The 13,985-nt window shown below is 38.6% G+C and overlaps 1 protein-coding gene across 6 annotated transcripts in view; it reads right to left on the reverse strand.

Moving 5' to 3' along the window:
• KLHL2 (kelch like family member 2) overlaps positions 1 to 13,985 on the reverse strand; it is a 75,195-nt gene that overhangs the window by 27,201 nt on the left and 34,009 nt on the right. The gene's annotated exons all lie outside the window — the stretch shown is intronic.

The raw sequence follows: 13,985 nt of genomic DNA on the forward strand, positions 1-13,985 counted from the left end.
TCCTGCCCACTAAAACATGAGATTTAGGTGAACTAGAATTGTGCCTTCGAGTGAAATTCCATGCTGCTACCTACAATTTCTTCTTCTGTGCTTGTATTTTAGAACATTCAGTGTGAAATAAATGTTAGTTCACACCTTCACTAGAGAACAACAGGCAAAATTTTAACATGGAAATCTTGCAGCTGTTCATTTAAATATGTTTACACAGGCCTATAGTAATAGGAAGAGGTGTTGCAAACTAGAGAAGATTTAGACTGGTTTTTAGGAGCAAGTTCTTTACTGTAAGGGTAGTGGAACACTGGAACATGTTGCCCAGGGAGGCGGTTGGGTCCCCATCCCTAGAGATAATTCAAGGTAGGCGCAACAGGGCTCTGGGCAACCTGATCAAGTTGAGGATATCCCTGCTTTCTGCAAAGGGGGTCTGACTAGATAACCTTTGGAGGTCCCTTCCAACCCAGACCATTCTATGATTCTATGAAAACTGAAATAATTAAAAAAAAATGGCTGCAAGAGCTGAGTAAAAACATTTAGAAACTTGTGCAACACTTGCTATAGAATATATTCTACTTTATTGTTCTTTGGAAGAAGTTTCAGTCTTTTCAACTGTCTGTAGAATCAAATATTTGAAATAATCTCTGTAAGCATCTACCTATCCAGCTTCTAAAGAGCCACCATTACTGTTTACTCTTTATAGACTTTTTGTTTGAAATAAAACTAACAGTTCAAACTAAACCAAAAAGGACTTAAGGTGATACAACCTTGTAAAACCCGTATCTGCTTTAATCTTTGGGATTTGGTCCCACTTCTACTATTTATGGCTGTTACTCTCCTTTAAGCTGATTGAAAACCATGTTTCTGTTCCTTGAGATACTAATCCCTAATTTGAAGCAATCATCCATTGTAGCTTCTGTTTCACACATTCAAGTATTAGTGTAGACAGGAGAAAGGTAGGATCATCCATGTAACAGGAGTTTGCTTTAAGTATCAACCATTAATGAAAGAGAAATGAATGAAAAACACAAATGTGATTGCTCTGAGATCTACAAACTGCTGCTAAACAAAATATATAAAACCTAATTTAAATCTTATTTGATATTTTTAAGGATTAGCTAAGTCAAAGTAAATGGAGAAGATTTGCATGTAATAAGCACAAGTGTCACAAAATCACACAATCCAAAACAAATTGAGTAAGCTTAAGGGTTACTAATGACAAGGTAAAACAGTACAGTAAACTCAATTTAGCATATATCAATGAAAATATTAAGGTAATACTAGTAATACAATTCCTGTTACTAGAACTACAGCATGATTAGTTAGAAGAGTGAGTAGATAATAATGAAATTACACACCAAAAATCAAGGCTAGAATCTAATGGAAGTATTTATTTACACAACTTGTCCCAATGAAACAAACATTTCATGCCTGCTGACAAATTCAGTAACTAATTCAAGCACAGTCCTAGATAATTTTAGGCATGCTATCACTATAGTTGAGCAAGTAACTGAGAACAATCCTTGACTGCTCAAACAGATTCAAGTAGAAAAATATGCTAAGTATCATCAAATCAGTAAACAAAATGGGAAGGTGGAATTTGAGAATGATATGCAAAAAATAATGTAATATTTGTGTGCACAGTCACACTGAGATACTTGCTCCATCATATGAACAGTAAAGCAATGTTACAAGAATTAGAAGGTCACTCTTCATAATGGGTGCACAGAGACACCTCCTACAAGACTAGATTGCTCAAGGCTCCATGCAACCTGGCTTTGAACACTTCCAGGATTGGAGTCCCCACAAGTCCTTTGGGCAATCTGTTCCAGTGCCTCACCACCCTCATGGTGAAGAATTTTAACTCATTGTAAATGAGTTTGTAATGTTACAGATTTCAATACATTTTAGTAAGATATTTACATCTAAGTAGGTGTAATGGAAAACAAAGGCAAAGTGTATCAAATTTATCCCATTTAAATTATTCATTGGGCTTTGGTTACTAGGCAACAAGAGCTGTGATAACTTCTAGCTATTTCCATTTGTACCTATAGAACTGTTAGTCTAGAAGCTGTAATAACTTGCCTTTAAAAATATCATTTCATCACAGGCAGATTCCAACTGATGAAGCCACAGACAGAACTACATGGGGGAGGGAACCCCAGCTCCTCTCAAACACATAAAGACGACTATATCAAAACTGCAGTACAGATTAACTGCTGATGACTCCAAACTGGTAGGCTGTAGCTCAGATTTATTTCCAAAAATAGCCAGCAGAGGGCTTTAAAGATCAAAAATACTTTAATATGCATATCACTTCGTACTGCAAGAACTGAAGGGGGGGGGGAGGGGGGCGGATTAATCTTTGATTACTTATTCAATGAAAACATATCTTTGTGGCAATGCCAGTGACGAGCAGTGTGAGCAATCTGGCAGTGCAGGCAACTAAAACAAGGCACTGGTAGCTATAAACATGGATGGTTATCTTGGGACAACAGGACATGCACCTGCATCAACAAACCTTGCATGTCATTAGTAGTTGGACCAATAATCTGTAATAGTGCGATGTGTGGTCATCATAGGGAACCAAGGGAGCTATGCCAACAGGGCACTCCAAGTTTATATAAGTTGTAGCAGTTCCCTTGCTACGCACTTCTGCCTTTCCTGTCTCCTGTTCTTCTGCACTTTACTGTGCTATACCTGCACTACAGGCCTGCTCTACAGGCCTGCACCTCAGGTCTGCAACACTGGAACAATAAAGGAACAATACTTGATCATATTGGTCAGCCATATTGATTCCAATCTCCGTCGCCGTTATATCTTCATCACCATGGTGGTTGTTTTTATAACCAAAGAAAATGAACAGATTTTTATTACAGATGGCAAGCAAGAAATTGTACTGTCACTTTTTCATGTCAAAAGTCATAGTGATGAATTTTGGAATGACTGCTACATTTCCTAGAGCAGATCATTTAACCCTTACTTACAAGTCATTGAAGACTATCCCCTTTTAATGCAGTGACATTACTGTTTCCACACTTGCACTAACCCAAATACACTTTTCCAATCCCACTGAGACAAAAGGGATTGCTATTAGGTACCTTTTTTTTTTTTTTTTAATCCACCTGCAGGGACACCTGCACAATCAGAAGGGATCCACTTAAAGCCCTAAACGTGGGCGCCTGTTTTCACTGCAGTAGATGTAGGTCCTTCATCAACCAGTATCTGAAGCCGCAGCCCTCTCTTGTGACCCTTCAGACACGCCATGAGTATGTTGAGAGCTGAAGGTACTGATGCTGCCTGAAGCTTTTCTCCCTCTTTTCCAGGTAGCCCCATAACTGTACACCATTTTGCAGCTGGACATATTCGCCTCATGTAACCAAAGCATATGCATATTGAGCTCTGATGTGAGGAGCAGCTGGTACTGGTGCAGGCAAGCACTTCTCCAGTTACATGCAATCCATCAGTTCACAGGGAATATATTTACAAGTCTCAGGGATATACAGCCTGTGTGACCACCCAACAAGGGAAGAAGGCTTAGACAAGATGAGCAAGGGCAATGAACTCATGGAGGAAATGTAAGTGGCATAAAGAAAGATGAACTTAACACAAGAGGGACTGAAGAGTAACCTGTTTTAGATATATGGCTGTACTGGTGAGAGGCATCGGGCTGTGTCAACAGCATTGTCAAAGATGATTAGTACAGCTAGTCAGACCAGTGCAGGGGAAGGTATGTATGTGGCTCAGCCCAACATAAAACAAAAACTGAACAGCCATCAGAAGGAGTTCTGAAGACAGCAACTCACTTGAGCTGGCTTTAGCCTGCATATTCCTGCCTGGTGAACTGAGATGCCTAACATCCTGACACTGAGCACACAGAGACCAGTAATGGTAAAAACTTTTTGCGTAGTGACCCCAATGTATATTGCAATTGTTATATCATGCTTGTGTTGTGATTTCAGTATATTGGTGTATCTCTCTGCTAAATGTAAACATATCACTGTAGCACAAAGTATTTTCTAATCAGTAAATTTTGTATCAAACATTAAACCTTTCTTGTGGACTATCTAGAAGAAGTTGGTCACAGAAGCTGCCCTGGAATGCTGCCACATCAAACAAAGGAGCTCATCCCACCCGAAGGATGATAGATGACCTAATAGGCATCCCTTAACAGTATATTTGCTTCACAAAGTTCAGTGACACACTATCCTTTATATAGCCCTGGAAGTGACAAACTCATCATCCATCAAACAGACCACCCATCAAGTCCATATTTCTCTAACTTAGAGAGGATGCTGTGAGGGACTCTGTGAAACACTTGACATAAGTCCAGACATCCATAGCTCTTCCCTTCTCTTTTGATGTCACTACATCATATCAGGCCTTGCCCTGGTGAAGCGATGCTGGCTGTCTCTAATCACCCCCATGTCCTCGACATGCTTTAGCATAGCTTCCAGGGAAATCTGTTCCATAACAGGCATAAAGGTGAGGATCTTCCCAGGCACAAAGGTGAGGCTGGCAGGCCAGAGGTTCCCAAGGCAGTTTCCCAGGATTTACCAGAGACTTCACCCAACTGCCATGACTCTTCAAGTATCATGGAGAGTGGCTTGGGAACTACATCAGCCAATTCCCTCAGAACCATGGGATGAATCTTGTCAGGTCTCAAATGTTAATGCTCATCATAAAACAAATCTTGAGGAAAACCAGTAAAGTTTAACCTCTATTTCTAAGCTTTACATTTCAGCAAACTAAACTCCTTCACTTGCTGTTCATACTATCACAGCATAAGGAAGAAAGAAAGGGAAAAGATTGTCAAAAATCATCCAAATTATTTTTTTCCCCTCATCTACATGCATGTGTGCTGAAAGTAAAATTGTGGCTGGGAACTGTAATCTAAGTTCTAGTGAAAGCATTCAGAACTGCATTGAAATTATATTATTTGGGAATATGCATACAAACCCCACTAAAATAGATACAAATATTTTAACTCTTGCATCTGTGGAATAAAATGAGGAAGTTGCAATTATGAAAAATTCAACCCTGCTAGATTTCTAGATGAACAATGTGCAAGTCAAGTGCACTGTTCCATTGTTAAAATACACAAATAAGATGCTGCACTGGATTAAAGGAGTACATGAGCTGCATGTTTAGGACCTGATACCATGTGCCTTACAAAAGATCTCTTCTAGGTATTCTAGTATCCTAGCATTCATAGGCTAATGTACAGTGAAGACTTAAACGCATAAATTTATCCTTTAGCTCAATGACCCCCATCCAGTTAAAACTCAGGTACAAGTGGCAGTTTTATAGTATCAGAGGAAGGAATTGGACTGCTAATCAAGATACAGCCTTATTCCTTCACATTGCCTTAGTACTAGCATCATAGTTTAGGCCCAACCAGCAACTGAGCACCACACAGACACTCAATCATTCCTTCCCTTCCCCTATTGGGATGGGAATGAGAACCAGGAGAAAAAGTTAAAACCTTGTGAATCACGATAAGGAGTGATGTACAACACAACTGCTCAGCACCTGGAACCTGCCACCCAGCAGCCCTAACTGTGCATCATTCCTCCAGCCAGCTCCCTCCCCCTTCTATACTAGGCGTGATGTCAGTAAGGCCTCAAACTTCCTATTACCTGCTTCAGTACAGCTATCTTCCCAGCTTCTTACGAAAATTAACCCTACTCTAGACAAACCCAGGACAAGTAGATACAAACTGTTAGAGCACAGTTTCAGTGGAAAACAAGCAAATAATCATGGTAATGTATTATTTGAATGGCTAACACAATCTATGAAATATTAAGTAGCTCCCAACTTGGAAAGCAGTGTACCAGATTAAAATGGGGTATAAAGAAAAATAACTGGTTTACCTACTTTCTTTTCAACTAGCATCATAATCTGTATTTAAGAATTCTCTACAGTCAGTGACATGCAATTTATAAGAAATAACTGATTTGCTGGAAAATTTACTTTAGAAGAGACATCACTTGAAAAGGCAAGTCTGAATGAACTACTAATTATTAACTAAAACATTCAGAGTAGAAGGGGAGGGGTTTTTTTTTATTTGTTGGGTTTTTTTGAAAGAAGTAGGTGTGAAAGTTTTGGGAGGGATTTGGGATGCATTTAAGGGTTGCTGAAGTACAGAAAAAAAGATTCATGAAACAAAATTACAAAAGGGTCAACTGTAATCAGGTAATACATTATAATTCATGGTGTCCATCTGGTCTATGAGGGAGAGAGAAGAATGCAGTCTTTGACTTGAGGGTTCTCCTATATCTTCTCTGCCAGAACAGTGCTAAAATCACCATGTAACAGTGCATTTCGGCTTAAGCCTACACACAAGAGAGATTGATTTTCTATACTGACAGTTATTTTTGTTAACAGTCATAAGCTTAGACTTTCCTATCCTCCTCTTGTGTTAAAAGACACTGGAAATAGAAATGAAACATTGTCTCAGTTGGAGTAAAACATTTCTGAACCTAAAATAATTGTAATTAGAATTTTAGATTTTTCTTTCAGTGAAAAAAATTGTAGATGTTTTGATTTGATAGAAACAGTACTTTTAATTCAAAGCTTGGTCACTGACAATTTAAGTATATGCACAGCAAGTCATCTAAAATGAAAACTCAGAATCCTTCATCATACCGTAATTATGTGCTTAAAAGATTATACAGCTGCATAAATATACCTTCACAATATCTTAGGACAGGATAATTTAAACAAGACTAACTAGAGTATGAATAAAGCCACTTGCTGCTCATACTTTGTTATTAAGAAATTGGACAATTTATTCTTTAACTATGGGAGCTGAAGTGCTAGCCAGTCAAATCATATACAAAGCTTCCCCGCAGAAGGATTAGAAGAAGCTGAAAATATTAAGTAGGCAGGATAACATAGCTCACACTATGTAATCTTTGCTCTTTCTGTAAAGACTGACTCGAATAAATAATCACTCTAGAAGATGACGCTTTCAGGTAGTGTGCTTCAGCTACACGATTTACCCACAACATCTCACACCTTCAGTACCAGACCACCCTCAAACTCAGACCGCACGGACAGAGTTCGGCTATACCAAAGATAGAATCATAGAATCCTTAAGGTTGGAAGAGACCTCAATGATCATCAAGTCCAACCTGTCACCCAAGACCTCATGACTACTAAACCATGGCACCAAGTGCCACGTCCAATCCCCTCTTGATCACCACCACAGAAATATTTTTAAAATATTCCCTAAAACTACAGATGTAAAAGGGCTGACTAAAGAATCAAAATACTCACCCACTACGCCTCCTGAAGTATAAAAGACAACTCTGTGGGGACTGAGGGGGAAGACACTGAGGATGGAATTGTTTCCTGGTTTGTTGGGTTTTTTTCTACATTACAGATGGACTGACTTGTAACAAACACGGTTTATTCTCCCAGTATAACTGCCTATTTCCTAGAAATCTTAAAGACAGGGATTAAAATAGTATGTGCTCAAGTCTTCACTGTTCTGGAAGAAACAGCACCACAACTGGCATAGTAGATTGTGTACCCCTGCTTTCTCTATCCTGTTCTCTGGTACAGAAGATGCATCCATACTACCAAGTTTTACAGTGATGCAAATCCAAAACCAAAGGACAACAGAAACAGCATGAAGTACGTATGAATGCATTGTGTGCGTGGTGTTTATCTTCAATACATAGATACCCGATGAATGGCCCTTCAGTGGACTCAAAAGACATTTGATTAACCCAAGCTTCTATTAGCACAGCTATGCTTTTATATTTTGAGATAATCTTACATATTCGATTTCCTAAAGCGCAAACCATGTTTATTCTCCTAGAAATGTCAGAGGGGGATATCTCCTCCTCCAAAACCAAAATTAACTAAACAAAAAAGGCATTAGACTCAGTTTAATCTAGATGCTGTGCTTATAAAATTCAGGTATATGGGGACAGAATTCCCAAAGCAAATAGCATCTCCAGCCTCTCATTCAAATTTTTTTTCAAATGAAAGCTTAATGCACACATGTCATGATTTAAAGCATGACTAAGACCCAGAAAACAGAAACATCTTTACAGAAGCCTCTATTCAGCTTCCAGCAATTTCACCTTATGGGTAGCAACATACTGCTGAATCTACTTGCAAGTAAGAGAGGTCAAACATGGAATCTCCTCTTTAAGTGCCTCAATTTATTCTATTATAATAATCACCTTGAATTTTACAGGGAGGTGGGTGGGCACACATGCATTGATTTGCATAGAACAAATGAAAAATGAGTAGATTACCTCTGCACTTTAAGTTGACAAGGGCTGTCTTTTAGGTTTTGCCACAAGTAGCTTTATGGTCATACACAGAAATAGATACATGGATGCCTACACAGTAAAGGTCAGAGCTGAGACAAAAGTAGCTGCTTTCATCCAACTTGCCAGAGCAGAGTCTCTAATACAGCCTAGCAGCATGACAATTTTAAAGATCACAGCCTCAGAAAAGTTGTACAAACTGCTTGGTCTGACAAGGCAGTTTACATACAAAAGTTCCTGTTCATTAATGTCTAGTTAAAGGGCAAACACATCCTACTGAGGCAGCATGAAGGCACCAGGTTTTGGAGTCAGAGAACTTGTGATCACAAACCTGGTGACTTATAACATACCCATTTGTTATCATATTTCTGTTTATCTTTTTATTATTACTATTTTTAAATAGTCTACTCAAATGTGTTCCAGTTTGTATCCCTTGTCTCTCATCCTATCACTGGACATCCGTGAAAAGAGACTGAACTCATTTTCCTGACACACACCCTTTACGTATTTGTAAACATTGATCAGGTCCTCTCTCAGACCTCTCTTCTCCAGTCTAAAAAGCCCCAGGCCTCTCATAAGAGGCATGTTCTATTCCCTTAATTGTCTTCATAGTCCTTTTCTAGAGTCTCTCCAATAATGCCCTGTCCCTCCTGAACTGGGGAGCCCAGAACTGGACACAGTACTCCAGACGAAGCCTCACTAGGGCAGAGTAGAGGGGCAGGAGAACCTCCCTCGACCTACTGGCCACACTCTTCTTAATGCTTTGCTGCAACTAGCCAGAGATCACCCACACTCCAATCATCCTGGTAGCAAGTTTGGCAGCTTCTTCCTCTTCCACAGTACGTGCTTATACCCAGTATTTACTGAAATGAAGCTTGACAGCAGTGCTCTGCTTCCATCAGAACCATCTCTTCCTCTGCCTCCCCCTCTTCCAAGCAAAAGGGAAGAGGAAGCTTAGGACAAAGGGAAATAGAACAGGTGAACCCAACCCAGACCTACACCTCATATGTTCTCACCTAATTAGGGAGGTAAACCTTAGAGGGTGAAAATACTTACTCTGAAGCACAGTCTAATGATAACCCAGGGTTCACAGGTAATCATTTTCAAACAAACAGTGCAAGCTACAAAAGCACATTGCTCACCTTCTGCATCCTAGACAACACTTGTCATTCATTTTGCAGCAACATGCCCTGCTCATTACGCATCCACTCCATGCATAATAATACCACCACTACATATGTACATGCATGGTTTTGTGCACTCCTGTCTAGGTATCCTAAAGAACAGCTTATTATCTTTCAGCATAAGTAAATAATCTTTTACCCTTAAAAAGGGCACATTAAGTCTTTGAAACAGACACTGGAAGAAAAAGAGTATTTGTTTAGACGTCTCACAGTTAACCTAAACCAACGGCCTGAATTTTCTCCCTCCCCTAAATTATAATAAAAATAAAATAATATTAATATTATTAATAACAACAACAATAGCAAATACATCCTTTTAATAGCTTTGAGCCTTTCCCCAAAGCACTCTATTCCTGTAACATTTTAAACCATCCAGCAGTGTTACAGGTAAGAACACAGACATATACAATACAACATAGATGCTGCATTGCCATTTTTTATACTCCTTTTTAAAGCCACTATTTCACATCGGGCAGAAGTTTTTCTAAGGCAACTACAGTATGCCATTCTATTCTAGGAAAAGCTGTTAATGTAAAACATAGCAATATGTAGGAGTAATTCAGATTTTGCATTACTTTACACTTTCAACATTAAATTCAATCTGCAATCATGTTAGCCCGATATCCAGCTTAGCTAGAGAGCAGGGAAATTTTCTATTTTTGTCTGGTCTTGGAAAAAAAAATAAAAAAATCCTTAAACCAGTTTATCACCTACATCTTTTGCTGCCTACTTTTGAAAGCTAAAGAAAATCCATCCTTCTTTGGAAGCTTGTGACATATTACAACCATTTTCATACAGTAAAAACTATTTATTCCTATGTGTTCCTGTGCTCCTTATGGATTTTTGATCTATTTATTGCTTATCATGTGACAATTTAGGAGGAACTACCTTGACTTTCAAAAGCCTTTGATACGGTTATTTCTGGACCACTCAAAGAATTACAGGAGGCTTTTAGGAACTATGCACAACTCAAATAGAATTCTAACACAAACAGAAAGTTTGAACTTTCCTTATGTTATCTTCTTACCTGACACTAACAAACACACACAGAGGCACAAAAACCCAAACAAACCCCAAACAAACAAAAAATCCCAAACAAACTTATTTCTCTAATGCCCAGGACCACTACTGACACTGTATAAAATGTTCTCTAGCTGGCTATTCCTTGCAGTTTCAGCTCATGCTTCAGTAAATTAGTACAGTTTCAGCCACCTCACATTGGAAGTTTCTTCTCTGTGTGTAGGCAAGGATTATTTTTACACATATGGCTACAAGATTATATTTGCCTTAGTGATCTGATGTTCTTATTTATTTGCTTTGGTGCCTCCTCTTTTGACCCTTTTGCTAATCCTATCCTCAGTCTGCAAGAGGATACACCTTGCAGAGTCTTTTGGCATAACAGAGCTTTATACCTTAATTAGTTTTTGGCACCTTGCTCACGCATGGTTCTGGCAACCTACGTGCTCTCCGAAATCACTCAAAGAAGCAATATGCAGGAAACTAACAGCTGTTATATTTAGAGCTGCAGTGCTGAGTAAAAGTGGTTTATTCTTTTTATCATTTAAATTAAACATGCCTTTTAAAATCCCTCAGTGACTTCCCATTCACCTCCTACAGTAATTGGAATCACATGCTTCTGAAGTGCAGGCTTACAGATCAGTATCTCTTCTATAATATACTCCTGCCTCAACCCTACTTGTGTCTCACCCCATCACCTCCTCCATGAGTTCTGATTCATTCCTTAGTTCTTGCTTAGATCATGCTAACACAGCCAAGCTACCAGCCTCTTCACCACCTTTGCCCAGAAGTTCCTCTTCAAAATAAGCAGAAACAAGTAGTTTTTACCCCCCCCCCAAAACATCCTCTGAAAAGCAAATATTTTGAGATGGGGAAAATATGTGATTCAGTCTGTTAAGACCTCAGTTTCTCTCCAGAAAAATTCAAGACTGCCTCTCACACACACTTGCAGTTGACAGTCCAAGACAGTCTTTACAGCCTCAAGACAATTTCAATTTAGACTTCATATCCACAGTTTAGATTCATCTTTATATCTTGTGCTCATTCTAGGTTTTGTTTCTTCCTTACATATTTCTCTTTAGTAACTGAAAGCTGGTGTCCAATAGCTCAAATTTCCATTCAGGTATCTTTTAATTCCTACAAGGCTCATATCCTTCTGCAATTTTATTTATGAACAAAGTTCTGGGATCTCTTGTAGAGCAATAGTATTGGAAAAAAAAACCAGTTATAAGAAGATTCATTAGCTGAAAAATGGCAGCAACATGTGAATAAAACATCACTTGAAGGACAGAGAGAAACAGCAACAAGGTATTTTCAGAAAAGGAAAAAAAAAAACTTAGGAATATAAAAATGTGAATACCTCAGGAAACAGCAGTTGCCCTATTTGTGCAACATCTGCTTCTCCTGGTTCTGACAGTCCTGCCACCATTTTTCTCTCTCCTTTAACCAAAACAACAGCTGTACAGAAACAGCAGTTATCTTGTCTACAAAATTCTCTTACTACCAACCTCCTGGAACTTCACTATACCATCTATAAACTAGAGAGGATAATAGTAGAGAATGTTACCCCTAGATGAAGAAGTATGAATTGTATTTATTTAGCTTGGCTTAGAACACAATTTGGGAAGATCTACTCAAGGTGCAACACTACAGCAGGAAAGGTGTTTAACAGACATATCCAAGGGACTTTTTAGAGAGACAAACCAGCTCAAGACAGAATTAAGACAACAGCTGAGTGTTTCTGCCAGCACTGATCTGTGTGGCTGGCCCTCTGCACATGTGCAGTACACACGTTTGTGTATTGACCTGCTGGGAATACATGCTTCCTCACTACCAGCGGAAGCTTAGGGACATGAAGCTGCAGACACTTTGCTGTTGTCAGGCTACCAGATTCAGCAACCCTTAACACTTTCCTCATGTCAAGCACACAGTGTGATTTCCTTCTGTCACATGTCACCAAGTAAGCCAAATGAGAAAAGGAAATCCTTTAGCAGGGCATCAAACACCCATCAGCCATGTGTAAGGCTTTGAAATACATCTCCAACCAAACCAAAATGCCCAGTTTCTCAGTTATAAAAACAAACATAGAAAGGGAGCAAAAATATTGCAACCATATCTATTCTGCAGTGCAAACCCCAAACCCAGGAAGTTCTAGTTTGAACATAGATAATAGCTGAAGTCACAAAAGATATTTTCTGGAAAACATAAAGAAAATTAGACTATTCGATATGCATTTTAAATTTGTCACAGAGTAAAATATTAATTTGCCCCACAAAGTTGTTTGCTTAGTATTTTGGTCAGAAGCTCTTTTATGCAAAGCTTGCTCTTTTAAAGTGCAAATTAATGAAGCTTGTATTGGCAATAAAATATGCCTGTAGAAAGATCATATTCCTCTTTTTCCCTTCCCTCCTACACTCACTTTCCTGACAGGCAGGCATGTATAAGCAAATGAAGAATTCATAGTAAGATTATTTCACTGGAAGAATTAGATAATTTACTGTTGCCTGACACGTCTTACAATGCATATAAATTCAAGAAGTGTGCCACTGCCTATCCTCCAGCTATGTCACATATTGGTTGTGCCCTCACATTTTCAAATCTTGAAAGCTATTGTCACAAATGCTTCCGCACCAAAAATAAAAGGTCAAAAGAGGTAACCAGATAGTTGTTTAAGTCCTAACATATACAATATGTACAATAGCAAAATACAGTGGTACTCCACTGATAGTCTTTCAGCACACAGTTGAATAGCATACTATAAAAGCTGTTTAGTCCAATATTAAATTCTTGCCCAGCCAGAATGTCTTTACGCACAATGTTTGTAAGGAACCTCATGTCAGCTTGGATTTAAGTACCTCTCTGCAGTGTCAGCAAGCCTTTTGCATTATCAGACCCATCCTGGCACAAAAGAATAAAAGTTAAAGGTTTGGATTACTATCTAAAGAGTCATTTCAACACACACAAGGATTATTGGATATTTTTCTTTTTCCAGTTTTAATCTTGAAGTCATTAGGATGAGTCTGTTTAAAAAAAAAAAAATAACCCAAATGACTCTTAATACAACTTCAGAATTTGCAAGAACATGGAGTAGCTATGCCACTGCAGCCACAACTGAAATGAGAAGAAAGACCACAGGCTTGTTTATTTCTAAAGCTCTATAAGATGATCCAATAAAGAACTCCATCTCCTCCTGAAACTTTAATAATATCTGTGTCAGGCAAATTGTATTACCAACTGCCAATAGCTTTGACAGTTAATAGCTCTATTACATAAACCCCTTTCTGTAAAGCAAAATGTTTACAAAAATATGTGCAGTTGCCTGAAATCTATTAGAAAACAACAACAACAGTTTGTGAACAGAAAATTTTATGTCTCCAGGAAGGCCATAAAAAATGATGTTGAAATATGATGGTGGAAATATAATGGTTTCACAATCAAGTCCCATCCAGCAGACACCCATTGGTGGAGGATATGAAAGATGAGGGAGCTGAAGATCACAAAACAT

The sequence above is a fragment of the Melanerpes formicivorus genome, unplaced genomic scaffold (genome assembly GCF_026170545.1).
Source record: "Melanerpes formicivorus ecotype bairdi unplaced genomic scaffold, bMelFor1.0.p_v2 SCAF_4, whole genome shotgun sequence".
NCBI classification, from domain to species: Eukaryota; Metazoa; Chordata; class Aves; order Piciformes; family Picidae; genus Melanerpes; species Melanerpes formicivorus.